The 22,158-nt window shown below is 35.6% G+C and overlaps 1 non-coding gene across 1 annotated transcript; it reads left to right on the plus strand.

The window, feature by feature from the left end:
• The first annotated feature begins 8,729 nt into the window (after positions 1 to 8,729).
• Positions 8,730 to 8,836, plus strand: LOC136215971 (small nucleolar RNA R71). Its single transcript, XR_010682972.1, has one exon. It is a non-coding gene; the product is annotated as a small nucleolar RNA R71 (small nucleolar RNA).
• Positions 8,837 to 22,158: the final 13,322 nt, after the last annotated feature.

A 22,158-nucleotide genomic window follows, 5' to 3' on the forward strand; every position in this document is an offset into this window, starting at 1 on the left:
GTTGCATAAAAAATTATTCGTTTATGTGTAAATGTTATATGTATATCTCCTCCCACACTTAAATTGGACCATGTCCTCATTGGTGCAAAAATTGAGAAAACATAAAAATGAAATACGAAATAAGGCATACGATAATAAAGATAGAAATTGTAGCCAATGAAACATTCAACATAAAATGAAAAATGGAAAATTGTACCAAACATAGTAAAATTAAAATTGTACCAAATTATAACAAGATAAAAATAAAAATAAAGAAAACAACCTATGCTTGAGACGGGGAATCCGGAGGTGTAGGTGAAGTCTCCACATTTCGGCGTCGGAAAAAGGAAAGCATCCGATGCCGAGTCGATCTATGCTCACGCCTCAAAAGGTTGAGGTTGTCATTCATCACCATGTTGTTTTCTACCAAATCATCAATTCTTAAGTTCATTTGATGATTGTTGGAATTGATTTGGTTCAAAATCCTCCGCAAATCCACCGGATCATCCGCTTGAGGTGCTTGGGGTTGTGGTTGAGCTTGTGGTTCATCTTCCTCTCCCTCCACCTCTCCGCCGCCTTCGGTACCTACAAATTGAGAACTTGAAGCGCCACCACCCATAGTGCCACGAAGGTGGGCAATACGGGAAGCGTACGAAATAAAGACGGGGGGACCTTGCGGAAGCAATAAATGAGCCCGCTCAAGAGCCGAGATTTCCAAGAGGGGAACATACCCACGGTAGGTGGTCATGTCATAATCGGCCACCCCGTGCTCCCAACACAATAGCGGTGATAAAATTACAAAGAGGGATTTGAATGGTAGTAGCCCTCGAGGCACGGAACAAATTGTCAAACAACATACCAATGCTATCAATCCTCAAGCCTTTAAACAAACTATCCAAAACAAATAAATCCCGAACCTGAATCTTTGAACTCTCAACACGCCCAAACAAGGAGAAACTCAAAAATTTGTGAAAGAACACAATTGTCCTTAATCAACTTGCTTGAGGTGTTTTTTGAATTAAAATACTCTTGGTCCGAAAGAGTTTGCCAAACAGCATCATTATCAAAATCTTTAGGCTTATCATAAAAATCAGAAGTAGGGAAACCAAACATGTTTCCCATTGCTTCATAATCGATGGTGTAAGTCACACCATTGTTCCTAAAAGAGATTGTGGTTTTCTTCTTGTTCATGGTCAAAGTGACCAAAAATTCCACCACATACTCATTAATACGCGGAAAACGCATATTAACGAATTCTTGCCAACCCAACGCCTCAATAAAAGCATCAATTCTAGTGGAGAAATTCAATGCTCTTACCGAATGGAAGTCTAGGAAGTGCATGTCCACAAATTGGCGATCGGCTTGTGAAAAATGTTTGAAACGAGCTGCTTCCTCCTCCGAAGCGATGTCGAAATAAGCTCCACATTGAACCCGAAGGCGATTAGCTTCCGTAACAGTGGGCTTGTTACCAACATGCTTAGTTCTTACCATGGTAATGGTGTTTAGGGTTTGAGAAGAAGAAGAAGAAGAAAAAGGAATTGAGAGAAAGAGCAAAGCTTGAAGATGAGGTTGGGAGTTATAATTGGAAATGATTGAATGGATAAGAGGATAGAAATCGTAATGAATAAATTGGGAAGAGTAAAAGTAGGTTTATGGGGAAGAGTTTGGAGTAAGGGATTGGGTAAAAATAGAGGTGATGTGAGGTTTGTGTAAGAGGTAGGTTTATATAGGGGGATTAGGTAGAATAAGAATAGGAATAGGCAAAAATTGTGTCAAAAATCGGAATCAAAAGGTCTATAAATCGCGTTTTGCGACCGCGAATGGCAAAGCCGCGGTCGCGGCACACGACTTTCAGGGAATTTTCGCCCTGAAATCGGTCTGGTTTTGCTGCTCATACCGAGAATTATTAATTCTCGGTAGAGAATTGGGCAAAACTGGCTATTTGGATGCCTACTGACTTGGTTTGTGCAATTTTGTTGATGGATTGGTTCCTGAACTTAATATAAAGTGTCCCTGCACTTAAAAACTAAAATAAATGACATTAATTGCAAGGAAAACCAAAGGTTTAACCTTAATAAATTGAATTAAAGTGAAATAAATGGTTTATGAAGAATTAATGAAACTTAAATGTTCATTTATGCATATAAGTTAAAAGAATCATATTAAGTGCGTATGAATATATATTAATTATATGAATTTAATCAACATTATGAATTGGAAAAACTTAATGTATTAAACTCAATGAATTAAGTTTGTGAAATTGGATTAAGTGTGAATATGTGTTGATTAAGAAAACCATGCTAGGTTATTTAAAGTATTTTTTTTATCTTCATGTAACAAAAAAAATAAGTAGAATTGTTCAACATTATGGCTTATATATAGATTTAACCATGATTACATAGGAAATGGAACAAACATATATCTAACCATAGTAAAATTAATAAATGAACTAAAATGAAATAGAAATTTTATTGAATACATAAATATTTACAAAAAATAAAACTTATAATCCTAAACTATTCTATATACTCATCCCTATCAAGCGGGATATTTCTAGCCCTAATACGATCAATTTGAAACTGCACGAAAGTTTGACGTTCCGGTGCAGAAAGAAAGTGAGGCCCTGCGCGAAAGACACGTTTCACAAGTCCTTCGTGCTCTAGAAATTCATAGTCTATCGTCGGGAAGAATTCATCATCACTCTAAGGAAGATTAATGGTACCCTTGGTACCAAGAATTATTCCACAGATTATATTGCCGAACCCAATCTTTTTATCCTTGGATCGAGAAGCGGCGATAAGACCCTCCATCAGAATCTTTGAAGAATCTACTGCATTTCCCTGAAATATATCTCCAAGAACATAAAATCTGTGTCACGGACCACACTACTAAATGTGCGATCGAACAGACTGTGACATAAGAATTTGTGTAAATACAGCATGGAGTTGGAGTGAAAGGAGTGATTATAGGCGAGTTTTGAATTGAATCGCCAGAATCCAGTGAGCATTCTCCAAATATCAGTGGATGTCATGTCTTTTCCAGGATGACGTTTGATTGTATCCCTCGGGGGAAAACCAAACCAAGCATGCAACTCGGGATAGCCGAAAGTGAAGATTCCGCCATCTCAACGAAAACTGAGACGTACTCGTCATTTGTTAGTGAAACGAACGGTACAAAAGAATTCGAGTATCCAGTCGCCTATTATTGGAAATCGCATTTTGGCGAATTTTGTCCACCCTAAGCGTTCCATATAGCGGCTTATGTCATCACTAATTCCAAGTTGGGTGTTAAGAAAGTCATCCTATACAACATTCCAGTGAAGAATTTGTAGTAACGCCTACCTTCATCGTGATTGAAGATAGGAAAAGGCGCCCCATATCGGTTGGATAAGTTTGGGCGTTTGTTGCTTGGGGCAGCATTGTGCTTTGAAGGTTTGTATTTGGTAGGCATGGTGTATAAACAAAGTTTCTGTTACTTAATGAAAAATGGTGTTTGAAGAAATCAGAAATCTGACAAAGATGAAAAGATTTGTAACAGAACTTGAATCTTCTAGGTCTAATTTATAAGATTTTAAGATGAAAAGAGGTGTTGTTTTAATGCGAAAAGGTATAAAATTACACCTTTCGGAAATGAAGAAACTTATGGCTTCGTTTGTGAAAGGGTTCGTCTGAAGGTTTAGGATGATTCAGACCTGATTGTGCAGGAATAACGCGTGTCGTGACCGAGAATTCCAAATTCTCGGTCGCGACACGCTGATTTCCTTGCGGAAATCACGTGTCGTAACCTATTTCCTGATTCACGGTAGAGAATTTATTATTCTCGGTAAGTTCAGAAAAAACCTAACCTATTTGGACAAGTCTGTAAAATAGGATTCTCGGCTGAGAATTCCAAATTCTCGGCAGAGAATTGCCTGAAACTTCAATTTCATTCTAATTTCCTAAAATCAAATCTAAAATCATGAAATAAACATATTTTATGCATTTAAATCATAACATAAAGTCATCTAATCACAAAAATGGCATTTGGAAAAATAAAATAGAATAAAATAAAATAAAATGAACAAAAATATAAAAAGAAATAAAAAAAAATAAACTGTGTGAGAAAAACTGAGTGATTTAAACGTCAAATAATCTTGTTACGAACGCAATTCCTATTTGTGAAATATTTTCGTAATAGATTTTACATCGATTACCATTAACTTTGAAACGAACTCCGTTAGGACCTTCCAGTTCTAAAGAACCATAATCGAATGTTTTGACGACTAAATATGGTCCTATCCATCTGGACTTAAGTTTTCCTGGAAATAGACGAAGTCGTGAATTAAATAACAGCACTTTATCCCCAACATTAAAGTGTTTGACTTTAATTTTGGCATCGTGCCATTTTTTCACTTTTTCTTTATAAATCTTTGCATTTTCGTAAGATAGATGGCGTAACTCATCTAACTCATTTAAATCGAGCAAACGTTTCTTACATGCTTATCGTAAATCAAAGTTAAGTTCCCTAATAGCCCAATAGGCTTTATGTTCTAATTCGACTGGCAAATGACATGCCTTCCCATACACTAAGCGGTATGGAGTCATTCCTATTGGTGTTTTAAATGCAGTACGGTATGCCCATAACGCATTATTGAGTTTACATGACCAATCTTTTCTTGAGGATGAAACTGTTTTCTCTAGAATCCATTTGAGTTCTCTATTTGATATCTCCGCCTGACCATTTGACTGAGGATGGTATGGCGTTGATACGCGGTGGCGTACTCCATATTTTTTCATAAGCGTTTCAAAACTTCGGTTTATAAAATGAGTACCGCCATCACTAACGATGACTCTTGGACACCCAAATCTACAAAATATATCGTCAAGAAAATTAACGACAACTTTAGAATCGTTCGTCGGGGTTGCAATTGCTTCAACCCACTTTGAAACATAATCAACGGCAACTAATATGTAAGTTTTACTAAAAGAAGGGGGAAAAGGACCCATGAAATCTATTCCCCACATATCGAAGACTTCAACTTCTAATATGGTTGTGAGGGGCATCTCATCTTTCCTTCCTAGATTTCCTGTTCTTTGGCACTTATCACAACGAGTAATAAATGAACGGACGTCTTTAAACATCGTAGGCCAAAAAAAACCACATTCAAATATTCTAGCTGCTGCCTTGTTAACTCCATTATGTCCTCCATAAGAGCTAGAATGGCATTCCGACATTATGGATTCATATTCATTTTCACCAACGCATCTCCTAATTATTCCGTCACCACAAGTCTTGAACAAAAAAGGATCTTCCCAAAAATATTGTTTAATGTCGAAGAAAAATTTCTTCTTTTGTTGGAAAGTTAATCCTTCCGGAACAATATTGGCTGCAAGATAATTAGCAATATCTGCATACCATGGCGATATGACGCTTTTCATTTGATAGAGATGTTCATCAGGGAAATCATCTCGTATACCGATAGTTTCACCTATAGGACCATTCTCATCTTCAAGTCTCGATAGATGATCGGCGACAAGGTTTTCTACTCCCTTTTTGTCTTTTATTTCTATATCAAATTCTTGTAACAATAAAACCCATCTAATTAGACGTGGTTTTGCATCTTTTTTAGCAAATAAATATCTTAATGCTGCATGATCAGTATAAATAATAACTTTCGAACCTAACAAGTATGACCTAAACTTATCACATGCAAAAACTACAGGTAACATTTCTTTCTCAGTTGTGGTGTAGTTTAATTGTGCACCAGACAGTGTGTGACTTGCATAATAAATGACATGAAGTTTCTTATCCTTCCTTTGACCTAAAACACATCCGACAGCTAAATCACTTGCATCACACATAATTTCAAATGGTAAATCCCAATCGGGTTTAGCAATAATAGGTGCACTGACTAAAGCTGTTTTCAATGTTTCGAAAGCTTTAACGCAATCTTCATTAAAATCAAAGGTGGAATCTTTCATGAGTAGATTAGTGAGTGGTTTGGAAATTACAGAAAAATTCTTAATAAATCTTCTGTAAAAACCGGCATGTCCTAAAAATGATCTTACTCCCTTAACAGTAGTTGGAGGGGGTAATTTTTCTATTACTGAAGTTTTTGCTCTATCCACTTCTAATCCTTTTTCAGATATTTTGTGACCTAAAACAATTCATTCGTCAACCATGAAATGACATTTTTCCCAGTTTAATACCAAATTTGTTTTTTCACACCTAGACAAAACTTTATCCAAGTTTTTTAGGCACGAATCAAAAGAATCTCCATAAACTGAAAAGTCATCCATAAAAACTTCCATGATATCTTCAATGAAATCATTAAAAATCGCAGTCATACAACGTTGAAATGTTGCAGGTGCGTTACATAGACCAAAGGGCATTCTCCTATATGCAAATGTTCTGTAAGGACATGTGAAGGTTGTTTTATCTTGGTCATTCGGGTAAATGTATATTTGAAAGAATCCGGAGTAACCATCTAGAAAACAGTAGAAAGCGTGACCAGCTATCCTTTCGATCATTTGATCAATGAAAGGAAGAGGAAAATGATCTTTCCTAGTTGCTTTATTTAGATTTCTATAATCTATACAAACTCTCCAACCAGTGGTGGTTTGTGTAGGTATTAATTCACCTTCTTCATTCCTTACAACTGTTATGCCTCCCTTTTTAGGTACACAATGGATTGGACTACCCATTCACTATCCGAAATAGGGTAGATGATTCCATTATCTAGAAGTTTAGTAATCTCATTTTTTACTACTTCCTTCATATTGGGATTTAGGCGTCTTTGCCTATCCGCTTTAGGTGGCTTATCTTCTTCTAAGTGAATTCTATGCATTACAATACTCGGATTAATACCTTTTAAGTCTGAAATTTGCCAACCCATGCTTCCTATCCTATTTCTAACAACTTTTTTCAATTTTTCTTCTTGAACTTGTGTTAATTTGTTAGAGATAATTATAGGTAGAGAATCGCCTTCACCTAAGAAAGCGTACCTCAAATGACTTGGTAATTCTTTAAGTTCTAATTTAGGTGGAACTATAATCGAAGGCGGAACTGGTCCATCTTCTCGAATCAAAGGTTCTGGGTACTTATCTTCTAGTTCCTCACTTATTATAGGTTCTATTATTTCTTCTTTTTGAACAATGTCATTTACACATTCTTCAATTAAATCAAGTTTCATACAAGCGAAATCCTCCATAGGATATTTCATCGCTTGATTCATATCAAACTCAATCTTATCATCTCCTATTCGTAAAACTACTTTCCCTTCCGACACATCAACTAGAGCACGTCCCGTGTTCATGAACGGTCTACCAAAGATTAGCGGACAATTAACATCATAAGCAAAATCTAAAATAACGAAATCGGTAGGAAAAATAAATTTGTCAACTTTAACTAAAACATCCTCGATTATACCGTATGGTCTTTTAGTGGTTTGATCCGCTAATTGCAAAACTATATTGGTACGTTTGATATCTTCTTCTAAGCCTAACTTATTAAAAATAGATAATGGCATCAAGTTAATGCTTGCTCCCAAATCACAAAGACAACTTAGGAATTCAATATCTCCCAATTTACACGGAATGGTAAAACATCCGGGATCTTTGAGTTTAGTGGGCAAATTGCTTGACACAATCGAACTGCAATCTTCAGTTAGTGAAATGGACGAAATTCCTTCCCAACTGATTTTCTTTGAAATTAAATCTTTGAGGAATTTACCATAATTGGGAATTTGCGTAATCGCATCCATAAACGTCAAATTAATATGCAAATTTTTAAGTTTGTCTAAAAATATTAAAAGTTGTTTGTCATAGTCCTTATTACGGACTTTGTGTGGAAAATGTGGTTTGGGTACAAAAGTTTTTATACTAGAGTCAATTGGTGCATCTTTTTGATTTAATGTTGGGCTTCGGTAAATCAGTTCCAGGTAAAGTCGAATTTTCGGGTATTTCCGGGCCTAAGTAATTTTTCCCTGAACAAAGAGTGATAGTCTTAACATGCTCTTTCGGATTTTCTTCCGTATGGCTTGGAAGACTTCCCTCTTTGCGGGATGGAATTGATTTAGCGAGTTGTCCAATTTGAATCTCCAAATTATGGATGCTAGATGATTGGTTTTTAATAAGCTGATCAAATTTATTCTCGATCCGTTTAAAACCATCGTCGTGATTACTTATTTTTCCGCTCATAGCATCAATAAATTTGTCGATTTTAGAAGATAAAGTGCTAATCGTATCTCTCGATTGATTTTGATAATTAGCAGTACGATTTTGATTAGCATTTGCATTATTATTATTATCTCTCCAGTTAAAGTTAGGATGATATTTCTCCATCCAGGATTATATGTATTGGAATAAGGGTTATTATTTTGGTTTTGCCCTTGGACAAAATTTACCTGTTCGATTTCACTCATACCTTCGTAATCCACACCCGCTTGGATTGGCTTACCATTAGGATCACACGGTGCCATAAACCTATCAATTTTGTGCGATAAGGCAGAAAACTAGGCTTGCAGCATCGCTACTGGATCAAGATTCACTATACCTTTAACTGATGACGTAGTTGAGGATGATGGTTTCGCTATTGGTACGTGTCCACGCTCCGCGGGCCATATACTGCTGTTGATTGCCATTTCCTCCAAAAGTTCTCTTGCTTGGGCAGATGTTTTCTTCATGAATAACCCTCCAGACATAGCGTCCAATGAACCTCTAGTTGTAGGATTTAGTCCATTATAAAATGTTTGCATTAAAAGTTCAGCGGGCAATTGGTGGTGTGGGCATAAACGTTGAAGTTCTTTAAAACGTTCCCAAGCCTCATAAAGAGTTTCATTATCATTTTGAGAAAAAGATGTTAACTCTTTAATGACTCTTGCGGTTTTTGCTAAAGGAAAAAATTTTGATAAAAATGCTTGGGCTAATTGCTCCCAAGTCTCAAATGATGCGGCTGGCATAGAAGTTAACCACTCTTTGGCTCGATCCTTCAAAGTAAAAGGAAAAAGGCGAAGTTTGATTGCTTCTGCCGTTACATCAGTAATTTTAAAAGTGTCACAAATTTCAAGGAAATTTGTTAAATGGGTGTTAGGATTTTCGTTAGGTAACCCATAAAATGTTACGTTATTTTGCAACATATTAAGCAACGCAGGCTTAATTTCAAATTAGTGTGCATTAATTTGGGGTCTAACTATACTATTTGTTACACCGGCCACTCCTGGTCTAGCGTAATCCATGAGTGTAGCCATAATTTCAGGCTCGGCAACTCTGGTTTTTATTGGGGTCTTGTTTTTGTTTTTGTTTTTGTTTTTGTTGTCTCTCTTATTCTTTTTAAGAGTTCTTTCAATTTCTGGGTCAATAGGATCTGGTGACGTGCCCGAACTTCGAGAACTGCGCATGAACCTGAAATTTCGCACGAACTGAAACTACATTCAAAACAGAATTTGAAAAATAAATATGTTAGTAATTTGAAATAAATAAAATATAAAAGCTTGAATAAATATAAATAAACCTAGATTCGAAATAAAACACAAAAAAATTTAAAATTTTGTCAAAAATTTTGGCGTTCCCCGGCAATGGCGCCAAAAACTTGTTGAGCGATTTCCGCAAGTGCTCGGTATACGCTTGTAGTAATAAAAGATATTGATCCCACAAGCAACGTTTTTTAACAAAACTTATTTTGAATCGGTTAAATTTACTTTTAAGGTTTCAAATAAGGAAAATCGTTTAATCGGTTTTGGTTTTGAAATTGCTAGAATGAGAATTAGATTAGAGTATGAAGATGTTAGAAAATATTCTGATTTAAGAATGAATTTGCAAGACAGGAACGTTTAGTACTTTTTAGAAAAGTAAACAAATGTATTTGTTTGCATTAAGCAAAGAAAACAACTTTAAACTTTGTATGAATTATAAAGATGAAATAAATGACGGAACCTCTAATTATTAGGCTTTGAACATGACAAAACCCTTATCCGGGATAATTGCCCTTAATCAAATTAAAACTCTTTCGAGATAATAATTTGCCTAAGTGTTCAACAAAGTTTCCTTGTAAAGATTTTGAATTAAATACGTTTTAATGAAAACACCAGCATCAATCCACTTCGGATCCTTTACCAAAGTGCTGCATAAAAATCTATCGAATAGAACGGACTTTATTAGATGAAATATAAATTGATACAAGTTTACAGAGAACATGGAGCATGGAAACATTCGACGACTTGCAAGTGAACGGGTTGTCAATCCTTTCCTTGGGTTTCGTTAGAGTTTGTCAGGCTTAGGGGCGGATCCTCTACTCAATCTTCTCGTTGAATCTTCGTAATAGAGACTTGGTCAGTCTACTACCAAAATGAAAACTAAATTGGAACAATGTCTAAACGCTACTGAATTTGTTATTATTGAATAAACAATGTGTGTACATCATATTGCTTTTTACAGAATCGAAATCTAACTTCTGAATCACTTGACTCTAGAATTTCTGCATAAATTCTATACTAATCTCTTTTTTCTACATATCTTCAACTCTTCATCAACTCTTTATTTATAGATGTTGAAGAGTCTTGATTGAAATGTTGTGTCCGTTGTGAAGGATCGTATCCGTTGTGAAAGGACGTCTTTATCCACCCGAACGAACGCGTTTCATCGAAAATGAAAATGTGCAATTTGGCTTCTATAGACTCCTGCTCCTACCGAGAATATTTAATTCTCTACCGAGAATGGGGGAGCATCAACTGGTCTTCGAACGAAGGGAAGGAGAAGCTGAAGGGAGCGTGTCGCGACCGAGAATTGGGGGGGTCGCAGTCGCGGCACGAAACTTTTCATCGTTTTTGGCTTCCGTTCTCGTCCTCGATTTGGCGTTATTAATTTTCGTCGTCTTCGACTCCTTTTGTAGGGTTTTTCTTCTGTTTTTGAGCTCTTTTCGTTCCTATTTGGATTTTACCAAATATTTATCATGAAAGAAACATATTCGAGAGTAAAAGCTTTCTAAACAATTATAAATAGCATAAATTCGTAGCAATATTGATGTAATTATCGATGATATTTTAGGTATATTTTGGGCTTAATAGAGGTGTTGGTCGGTCGAACATGCTGAAATGCTTGCAATTCTGAACAATATCATTTTCGATAGGTATTGCGGCCCCGTACATCTAATGGTGGTAACAGATTCTAAAACAGCAGTGGATGCTATTTGTAGGAGGCCTGACCTGAGTTATATCGACTCAATAGGAAAATTCATATTAGAGCATGCCTCTTTCTTCTCTGAAGTTAAATTTATGCATGAGTCTAGAGTCCAAAATAATGTAGCACACGTATTGGCTAAATGGGGACATTGTACCAAATCTCCCCAAATTTTCTTTGAACAGGTCCCTGCTTTTCTATCAGCTTGTATTAGTGAGGATATTAGTTCCTTAATGCAAGTTTCTATTTCCGCTCAAAAAAAAATTGTGATTCGAGATATAATTAAAATACATTAACAACATACGGTGTATGTGTCAAAAGTTGACTTTATATTCAAGACATAGACGACGTAGCAGCGACACGATAACTTACGTGAAACATGGTGACATGCATGGTACATCTTCTAAGGTAGAAGTAGGACGCGATGACGACATACGTGGTATGTGCCAAAGGTTAACTTATACTTGATATACAGGCATCATAATGGTGCATTTTTTAATACTCACGCATTATGAGGGAAAGACAACATACATTGTATGTCTTACCGACTCGAGATGCAAATGGGATAAATGACAACGTACGGAGTATGTGTCAAAAGGTTAGTTTGGACTTGGGATATGGACAGCACAATGACATTTTTTTGAAATACAGGTGCATTATGTACGATGTGGCGACATACGTGGTATATCTTGAGGTACAAATATGACAGAATAATACATACGAGGTATGTGCCAAGGCTAACTTATACTTAATGCACATGAAATATAATGATGTAAAAAATACACAGGCATTATGTGAAAAAGACGTCCTACTTTGTATGTTTACTGATTCGACCATGTCGAAGGCACACGCGGTGTGCTTCATAAACATAAATGACGTATGGGGTACATCATGACAAATGAGGTATATCTCACAAAGGTATTTGACAAGGTAAAGACGTATAAGATACATCACGACATAAGTGGTATGCCTCATGATGGTATGTAAGGGTGACTCCAAATTGGGTTGACTCTTTTCTCATGTTTGGACGAAAATAAAGACATGTCTTAAGACTATAAAACCTAGAATGGCTGCACACAACTTTAATTAGCGTGCGACACTCTATATAGTATGACTCGAATGACTTATTTTAGACTCTATATGTGAAATAAGAAAGGGAAAATAACACAAACAAAAAATGTTAGCAAATCACACATAGCATGCAATTTAAACCCCTCATTTCCAACCTTATTCCTCCATTAGCAGTATTGGTTCAAGAATTCCTCTATTCTAAGAAGTTGGCTTAATTTATTCATCAACATGGGATAAATAAACTGGTCTCAAAGTAACCAATGCATAGTTTTGGTATCCTAGAGGATAATTACTATGGCTACTTATATGATTTTTGGACCGACCTGACTCGAGGTACAAAAAGGTTCATAAAGCACAATATACCTACATACGTCTCTCCTCGTTTAGGAGCTTTGAACCATGTTTTCAAACTTAAGAGGGATTTGTACGGCTTGAAACAAGCACCACATTCTTGGTATGAAAGATTGACAAATTTCCTTCTGATGAGGAATTTTGTCAGAGGCAAAACTGATACAACCCTCTTTTAAGAGAAAGGGTAAAGATACTCTTTTAGCACAAATTTATGTAGATGATATCATTTTTGGTGCTATTAATGAGCTATTATGTAGAGACTTCAATGAAAAAATGCAAAGTGAATTTGAGATGTCCATGATGGAAGAACTAGGTTTCTTTCTTGGACATCAAATTAAGCAAGACAAAAATGGAAGTTTCACCAGTCAATCAAAGTACGCTAAAAAGATACTGAAGAAATTTGATATGGGGAGTTGCAAGCCATTATCAACTCCAATGAGCTCAAACACCGTCCTATCAGAAGATGAGTCTGGTCAGTCCATAGGCAGCAAATTATATAGAGGTATGATTAGCTCATTACTCTATCTTACTGCTAGTAAACCTGATATCCAATTCTCAGTATGTTATTATGCTAGATATCAATCTAACCCGAAGGAATCACATTACATAGGTTTAAAATGCATTCTTCGGTATTTGCAAAGTTCCCTGAATGCCATTTAGGGGATCTTTAACTCAAATTAGTTATATCTTTAAGATAGAGCACTATCTCTAATACCACTTGTTGGTCCCTAATAAGGAGAATTAGTTCTAAAGGGGGGTGAATAGATCTATTGAGTAATGTATTCCTATAAAAAAATTCTTAGTCAATTCAATAAAACACAAAAGAAGATTTCAGTATCAGAGCACTTTCAGTCTACTAATCTTTACAATAATTCAGTCTACTGAGCTTTTCAACAATTTAGTCTATTGAGATTGCTTCTGCTTTTAAAAATTCCCAACTCAGAGGATGACTCTTTATCGAAGGTTTTGAAGATACGTAATGTATGCACAATTTAAAGAGTATTCAGAGTGGTATGTGTGAGATAAAGTTCGGAGGATAAATAATTCAATACAAGTAAAAGGCAGTAACATGAAAGAAATACTCAATAATCCACTAACGATCTCTTTCGGAGGTAGAGAACAAACCTTTTACATAATATTCTAAGTTTGGATGAAGTACCTTCCTTCACTCAACACTCAACTAATTCACTTATTTCTGCTTATAACCCAAACAACAAATCACTACTGATTACAATTGAAAGATTACAATTTTCTTTAGATAAGAAATGTATTGAACTATTCTCTTACTAATGATTCCACATATATGAACTTGATTTGTGTTTTACACTTTGCTCTGTTTTTAGCTTTTCACAATATAACTCATATGCGCTTGAATTAGTCTACTTGACTTTATGGTTGAGCTTTTCTTATATAAGAAGAGATTCAAACTAGTTGTTTGAATCCAGAAGATGTCCGTTCAGAAGAGACATTGTCTGTTCTTCTCTAGAACTTCTCATTTCTCTATCGAAATGTCAAATACAGAAGCTAGCTGTTTCTGTCTTCAGAAAACCGTTGACATTTCTGATATTGCAACCTATAGGCTGGAGCATTTCCATTTTGGTGATTGTAGAGAGAGATGGGTTAATGGCAGAGATGACTATCTTTTGCATTTTACCAAAATGGAAAAACCTTAAGGAAGACGATGTTGTTGCCTTCTTCTAAGTTCGGACTTTGGGCTTCTGTCTTCTAGTTATAGGCTTTCTTCTACCCGGGCCTTTATTTCGCTAAAGGCTTTTTATGTAGAGATGGCCTAAAATGTCTTATACAATTTTTTAACACTTGAAAAATTGTTAGATAATAAAGACATGTTTAATTTTGCATTTTAATATAATTTGAGGGATCTAATTCCTCAATGTAATTTATGTCATAATCAAAACTTCATCAAAATTGGGTTTCAACACAGACACAGCCCGAAATAAAATGAACTAAAACAGAATTTTGGAGTTCTGAAGTTGTAGAGATTGGCCGCAATGGGTGGCGGATCAGCCATTGTGTGTCACTGATCGGCCACCTTCATTAGAATTTCGGAATTTTGTTCTAAAATGTCCTAAAACAGCGGCAACACATACAAAATTAAATGCAAATTAGCATCTTCAGGAAGGCTTTTAAACCCTTCAGATTGTTACTTTCAGAGCTTTTATCCAGCTTTTCGTAGTGGTAGACTCACGAACGCAGGCAAATAGAACCGCAACTGAAACCCATTTATAGTATCTGGAACTGATCAAATTGAACCAAGATAGAGAGCAATAGTTCTAATTTTGTTATTAGAAGCCTATTCCTTGTCTATAAGATTGATTTAGACTCTGCATTTGGTGTTTAATTAAGCAAAATCAAAGCAGGAAACCTTGGATTTTTCTTTCCCTCTCTAAAAAAACCTCTATAGAACTCTCATTGTGTTTTTCTATGCCTTTTTTCTCTCAAAAATGATTTATTCCCCTTAAAAAACAATTTTTTTTTCTCGTTTATACTCGTCCACCCTCTCTTTCTAGAATTGTCCATGTATTGGGGATGTTAACATGCAATTACGGGAAAAATCTCACAGCTACCGATGTGGCCAATCGGCCAGAAGCTGATCAAGGGAATAAATATGTTTTCATTCCGAAATTAATGATGTGCCATTGACTCATGCATGGTTGATTAGAGACACACCGTAGCCGATCAGCCACCCCCAAAAAAGTCTAAAATTCTTAGAAATAAGTTAGGATTTCGGTCCGTGATCCCGTATGACGCGATGTGGGGTCCACCTCTAACATGCTGAGCACAAGTAACTTAATTTCATCATTAGGGTCAGAAAAGTCTGTGGTCACAGATAACCTAGGCAAGAGTAAGGCAATGAGAGAAAATGTTCAGCTAGAAAACCCGAAAGGGCTAGCTGATAACACATGATGAATTCATGTCGATGGATAAACAAACCTGTGTACCAAGGTTAATATTAAATAAAGTTTGGGTTTTGTTTGTTAAAATGCATTTTCTTAGATGATTAATGTATGCATATTACCATGTCATGAAAACGACACATAAATAAGAATTTGCATTAGAAAGCGGTAGAAAGAAAAGAAAAAAGAAGAAAAAAAATACAAAAAGCAAAAAGCAAAAAGAAAATGATGAATGAAACAGAGCTATTGATATTGTAAGCTAAAAGTCTTTAGTGTTCCTATTCTCACTCGATAAATCATGTAATAGAATAAAGGAGATTCATATGTTCCTCAAGTGTTCTTCATGCTAAATAAAGTTATAATGTTTACAAAGTTTGTGATTCATCCATGTTCAGTACAATGAAAGCAAAAAAGAAAATGATGAACCGTAGAATCTAAAAAAATCATCAAAGATGGAAGGAGCTCTAATCCTCGTCCTCTTCATCATCGTTGTCATCATTAGCTACGTACTCCGAGCTAGATGAAAGTGCAGCATCAGTAGCGAAAGAACTCGAAGCACCTCCGCCCATCTGATGCTACAACCTCGTAACATGAGCCCGACCCACTCCCAACTCAGTCTAGCTAGAGTCTTGTTGGGACTTTGCCAAAGCCTCCTACAAATGATACATGTTAAAAATCATATACATGCGTACATTTGTCATGTCTAAATAGGCTTACCGAGAACCGAATGTTATCCCGGTGAAACTTGGTTGACATCCCTCGTATGAGTCGAGTGAGCATTGTCCCAATAGCATGAGGGATCTATCAAACAGAACAAAAAAGGCCAAAATAAGACAAAGTCTGAATAAAGAAGAACAAAATAGAGAAAGAGCAGTCAGAAACTTACGTGGGTAATATGAGATGGATTGTAAGGAGGCTCGAAGGTCGTATCCATAAACAGTTCGATCGAGCCCTCTCCTTCTTTCGGTCGTGCCAGCTGGAAGCTGGTCTCAAACTACTAGGTCAGCTCCCCCATCACGAAGTCCGAGGTAAGAGCCCAACTAGAGGACCCCGAGGCAGTCGCCCTAGTAGTATCGATGTCGATGCTCTAAGCAAACCTCCCCGTCTAATTTCTGTTCCTTGCCTGTTGACAAAAGCACAATTGATATTAGTATGAATGAAAGGTAAAATAAATGATAGTAGATAAAAGAGGAGAAAATGGAACCACTTACATGGATAGGAGCGCCACCAACAAACCCGGCCTTTCCGAGACGAACGGGTACCTAGCTAAGGACATCCCGAATGAAGGTTGGGTAGTCCCCCTCCAAAAATCGGCATCTCTTCACCCCGCATCAGAGACCGGAAAAATGGTCTCTCCATGTAGGTGGCAATATAGAGCATCTTTGCCGAAGAAAGAGTAGGAATTATGCACAGAGAGGGCCTAGGCTACCAACCTCAAACTCTGTCTCCCATATAAATCACCTAGGTCAAAGGGAACTCAACTATCCAGCTCACATGTGTTGGGGTTTTATGTCCTATAGATAATGGTTTTAGGATATAAACTAATTGTGAATGAATTGTTCTTTTATCATTTGTTTTATGAGATATAGTATGTTTAAGACAAGTTAAATAAAAGGAAATCCCAATTTTATTTAAGCAATCATAAAGTGTTCATATAAGCATGAAATGAGAATATACTTTATTATAAGCCAATAAACTTAAAGCTGCCCCAAGTCAAGTAATATGTTTAGGAATTAACATAATGTTGTTGAGACTTACATGTAATAATGTCTTCTATAGTGAACAGAGAGTTGATCTCACAAGCATTAGATATCTAGGTAGTTACATGGATTCGATGAAGGAGTTTATTAGAATTGGGGACCCGAATTGAGATAACATAATGGATGGATTTATCTAGTGTCATTTGTTTCATCTTGAATGTATTATTAGGTATAAGTAATCCTCAGACTCAAACAATCGTTAATTAGTGATTCTGGATTATGGAGTGTGATACTTAGATTCTGTCCAAACACAATCCATAACAAGGATGACTCTGGGGTGTGTAAGGGCATGCGTTGGATATTGCATGAAGTAATTGTGGAATAGTTGACTTTAGATTGAGCATTTGTCACTCTTGATAAATGGGAGATATATCTATAGCCTCTTATGGAGAATTATCTTGAAATCCTTGCAAGGTGATAAGGTTAAAAGTAGAAATGGAGATTTCACTTAACCTATCTATTAAGAGTTAATTCTATTTGGACAAGTAAATTAAACATCTCAATATATGTAACTTGACATATTCCATAGTTACAGTTTCGTTTAAGGATATAGCTGATGAAGGATCAAATTATACTACACCTAAAACGGAAATGTAAGCGTCAGTATCAACCTGACTTCTTATCGCTCTAGGGAATGTGATGATTCTACTAATAACAGTCTGCGTACTCATTCTGTTATATGTTTAGTTGAAATTGATTTGTTTGAATTAATCTCAATAAGCGTATACGACTAGTGGCGGTAAAACCTAATGGGTCACACACATAATTAAGACTGGGGGATGAAATGGTAATTTTAGAGTGGGGATAGGGCTAGGCCGAAATATGTAGTATATGGAGATTATTTGAGTTAATTGATTTATAAGATAATTGTAATTTGATTATAGTTATAGATAAATTAATTAAAGGATTATAATTCTATTAGGAAATGTAAATTCTAATTTGATTAGAATTATAGATTACTAATTATGTGAATATATATATATATATATATATATATATATATATATATATATATATAGGGGTGAGATCTAGTGAGACAAGGGGTTGTGGTGTGGCAAGGAACTTATAGTGTGACATAATAAAACTACATAGTTTTGGTAAGGAATCTCAACACAAAAATACATTTTTCCGACCCTTCTAACGTCGTTTTTTGAAAAATTTTATACTGTTAGACTCGTCTAAATTAGACGGTCATTTTGAGATCCCTGAAGCTCAGGTAAAAAAAATTCCGGTGAACGGAATCCGGCGATTAGGTGTGCGTTTTCCGACGAGAAAAAAAATAAGTGCCAAGAAAATTCTCATAAAATTCTAGAAAATGCAAAACATTATTCTGTGAAACTTTAATTCTTGGGTTGAAGCGGTATTTCTTACTTTTTAGTCCCAATAAAACTTTTTGCTTAATTTTATCAATTTTACATGCTTGAACAATTTATTGGGTCAAAAGTGTAAAGAATCTCATTTTGAGTCAAGAATTAAAGTTTCTTAAAACGATGTTTTACATGTTTTGAAATTTTTTGATAATTTTATGAGTACATTTTTTGTCCTACATTTCAACACTATGTGTTGGAAAAACGAGCACATACTACTGGACGCCAACACGTTGTTCTAAATCAGTGTACAAATTGTTCTAATTAGTGTACCAATTGTTTTAAATCAGTGTATCAATTGTTCCAACAAAATAATTATATTGTTCCAACATAATCCTTAAATTATTCCAACAGAATACGTATATTATTCCGACAGTGTACGAAATTGTTCCATATGAGTGTACCATTTGTTCCAACATAATACTTATATTGTTTCAACAGAATAAATCAGTGTATCAATTATTCCAACAATATAGTTATATTGTTCCATCATAATACTTATATTGTTCCAACATAATAAATCAGTTTACCAATTGTTCCAAATCAATTTTTATTATCTATCGTCTTCAATTTCATTTTTGTTTTTTAGTATTTAATATAGTATCTTCAAATTTATATTAGTTATATTATTTAGAAAATAATTTTAATCCTTAAAATTTATTGAAAATAAAAAATTACCCTTAAAAATCAATAAATCATTTTCCTTAATTTTATCCATTTTACATATTTCAACAATTTATTTTGACGAAACCATAAGGAATCTCACTTTGAGTCGAATTAAAGTTTCTCAAAATGATGTTTTACATTTTCTGAAATTTTTTGAAAATTTTCTAGGCATTTGTTTCTAACAGATCACCGGATTCCGTTTACTGGATTTTTTTTTACCTGAGCTTCTGGGATCTTAAAATGATCGTCTAATTAAGACGAGTCCAACGGTATAAATTTTTTTGAAAAACGAGGTTGGAAAAGTCAGGAAAATGCATTTTAAAGAAAAGAAAAAAATAATTTTCTCTTTCCTTTTATTTACAAATTTGTCACCTTCCCCTACTTAATTACAAAATTGTTCCTTGGCATACCATAAGACTTGTCTCACCATAAGAAATCTGTCACACTAGATCTCTTATATATATATATATATATATATATATATATATATATATATATATATATATATATATATAGGAGATGGCTCTTGTGAGGACACTTTTGTTGGTCCCGTATAACGTGACAAGGTTAGTTCCAAGGGGGGGATAGGAACTATTTAAAATTTTGTCCGTTAAGGCTAACTTCTTTTCTTTGAGAAAAGGTTTACACAGCGGCGCTAAGTAGTTTTAAGACATAAGCTTAGTCAACTGGTGACTAAGTCTGCTTCTTTCTTTGAGTCAGGAGATAGCACTTAAGTCTATTCCTGAACTCAGCTTCTTAGTGCACTCAACTCAACGTGAGTTCGTTACGTAGTCAGTTTTATAGCAAGCAATATATAAAGGAGTTTAAAGGTTAGAAATATGTTACTCAGCAGACATATCCTGGTTCGGCCTCTCCGCCTACGTCCAGTCCCCGGAACTCGTTCCGAGCTTTTTGAATCCTCTACTGAGCTCTTTAAAGGTAGAGCACGAAACCTTTTACAATAGAAGCTAAGTATACAAGAGTACCTTCCTCTATACCTCTACTCACTCCTATACCTACTGCTGAGTACTATAACCGAGTACTCAGCTTCTCCTTTCTATTCTTCTAGAAATGATAAGTGTTTGTCCTAAACAACAATTGCTAAGACACGTTAGATGAATGAAATCACTCTAGACTTTTACACAAAGATTGGAATTGGTGTAAGGTTTGCTTTGCTTTTCTCACAGAACTTCAACTATGAATTTGGTCAGCGTGTCGACTTGATTGAAGATCTGCATCGAATGAAGCATTTGAAAGACCTATATATAGTGACACTTCGAACACCGGTGATTTCGAATTTTGAAATAACCGTTGGAGGCTAACGACTTCCTGACGCTTTCATTCTGGACGTGCTCAGTGTCGTTGGCCAATGAAATTCTTGTATCTTCTGTCTACGGTAGTGCTCAGCAGCTTTTCATCAGATGAACAGAATGGTTTGCCATTTATAGTAAAGTCCTCCAGACAGCTTACTGCGTCTTCTGAGCTTTACCCAAAGTAGAAATACTTTGTCTACAAGTTGGTTATGTTCTCCCGATGACTTGTACTTCTTGTCGTTCAACTCAGCAACTTCATCTTGAAGCAATTGATAGAAGGCTTCTCGATCCTTCTTCACGCTGAGCTAGTGCTTTGCTTAGAACGACTGTGTTTTGTCTTCTTGGGCTGTGAGGTCTTGATCTGTTGACTTGGGCTTGACTTTCTCTTATGAGCCTTTAGGCTTAGTGTCTTAATGTCTTATAAATTAAATTAACTCAACATTGAACAAACACATTAGTGTGAATAAATCAAAGCATTTAAAATTAATTGTTAGAATATTTTTATCAATTCACATAAATAATTTTGTCAAATCAAAATCATGTGGAAAGGTGTTTCAACAAACTCCCCCATTTTGATGTTGGCAAAAATATTCAGTAAGGAACTCAGTGTTGAGCTCCCCCATGATAGTTGACCTTGTTTTACTCAAGATACTCCTCCGTAAGGGTTGAGCTACTGACTTAGTTTTACTTTAAACATTTCAAGGTTTAATCAAGTAAGTCTAAGGTCAGTTTTCAGAAATAGGTCAACTCATGGAACATATTCTATTTAACTCAGTTAAGATGTGCAGAAGATTTAGATATCAGAGTACGCTGAGTATATCTTTGTTCAATGAGTTTTAGTTGAGAAGACATGTAAAAGAGGTCAACATATAGATCAACACAGCAGACAATCATGAAGTAATGTAAGCACATAACACAGTTGATTTAATGAAGATACGTTAAATGTTAAGTACAAAACATAAGTAAGCATCACATAAGATTAGTCAGCTTTGAAAAAGGTAAATGCATGCATAGTTTTGTATTAAGGGTCAGCACAACAAAATACATAAGGAAGAGACTACAAGTTTTTCAAGAGCTAAATCTAGCAATCCTAGCCAAGCTATTTTTTCTTGTAGTTAATTTGGACATTATGCTCTTTAGCTTTTCCCTTTCCCTTGGATTTCTGCTGACTTCCTGATGCTTCTCCTGATTGTTGAGTTCTTTGAGCTTGTTCTTTCTCCCCCGTTTTGTCAGCATCGGGAGGAGGAGGAATGAAGATGTCGTTGAGGGCAGCACGAGTTAATCGGACAGAGAATGCCTTAAGCCTGCGCGTGCTTTCATTTATGCCATCAAAAACAGGAACACCATCATCCAAGACAGAACGTGGAACCCTGATAGCCGAGGCACTGAGCATACTCAGGATGTATTCTTGAGACTTTCCATCCCAGGTTATAGAATCAGTCAGCATGGCATAGGCTTGATGAAACATCTTTAGCAAAGCCGGGTCATAATACTGACGTTGAACATTTGAGTGGCGCACATGGTTGAAAGTGACTTGAGAGTACCTCAGAATTTCATTTGTCTTGAGTTGGTCAGTTTCCATC

The sequence above is a fragment of the Euphorbia lathyris genome, chromosome 1 (assembly GCF_963576675.1).
Source record: "Euphorbia lathyris chromosome 1, ddEupLath1.1, whole genome shotgun sequence".
NCBI classification, from domain to species: Eukaryota; Viridiplantae; Streptophyta; class Magnoliopsida; order Malpighiales; family Euphorbiaceae; genus Euphorbia; species Euphorbia lathyris.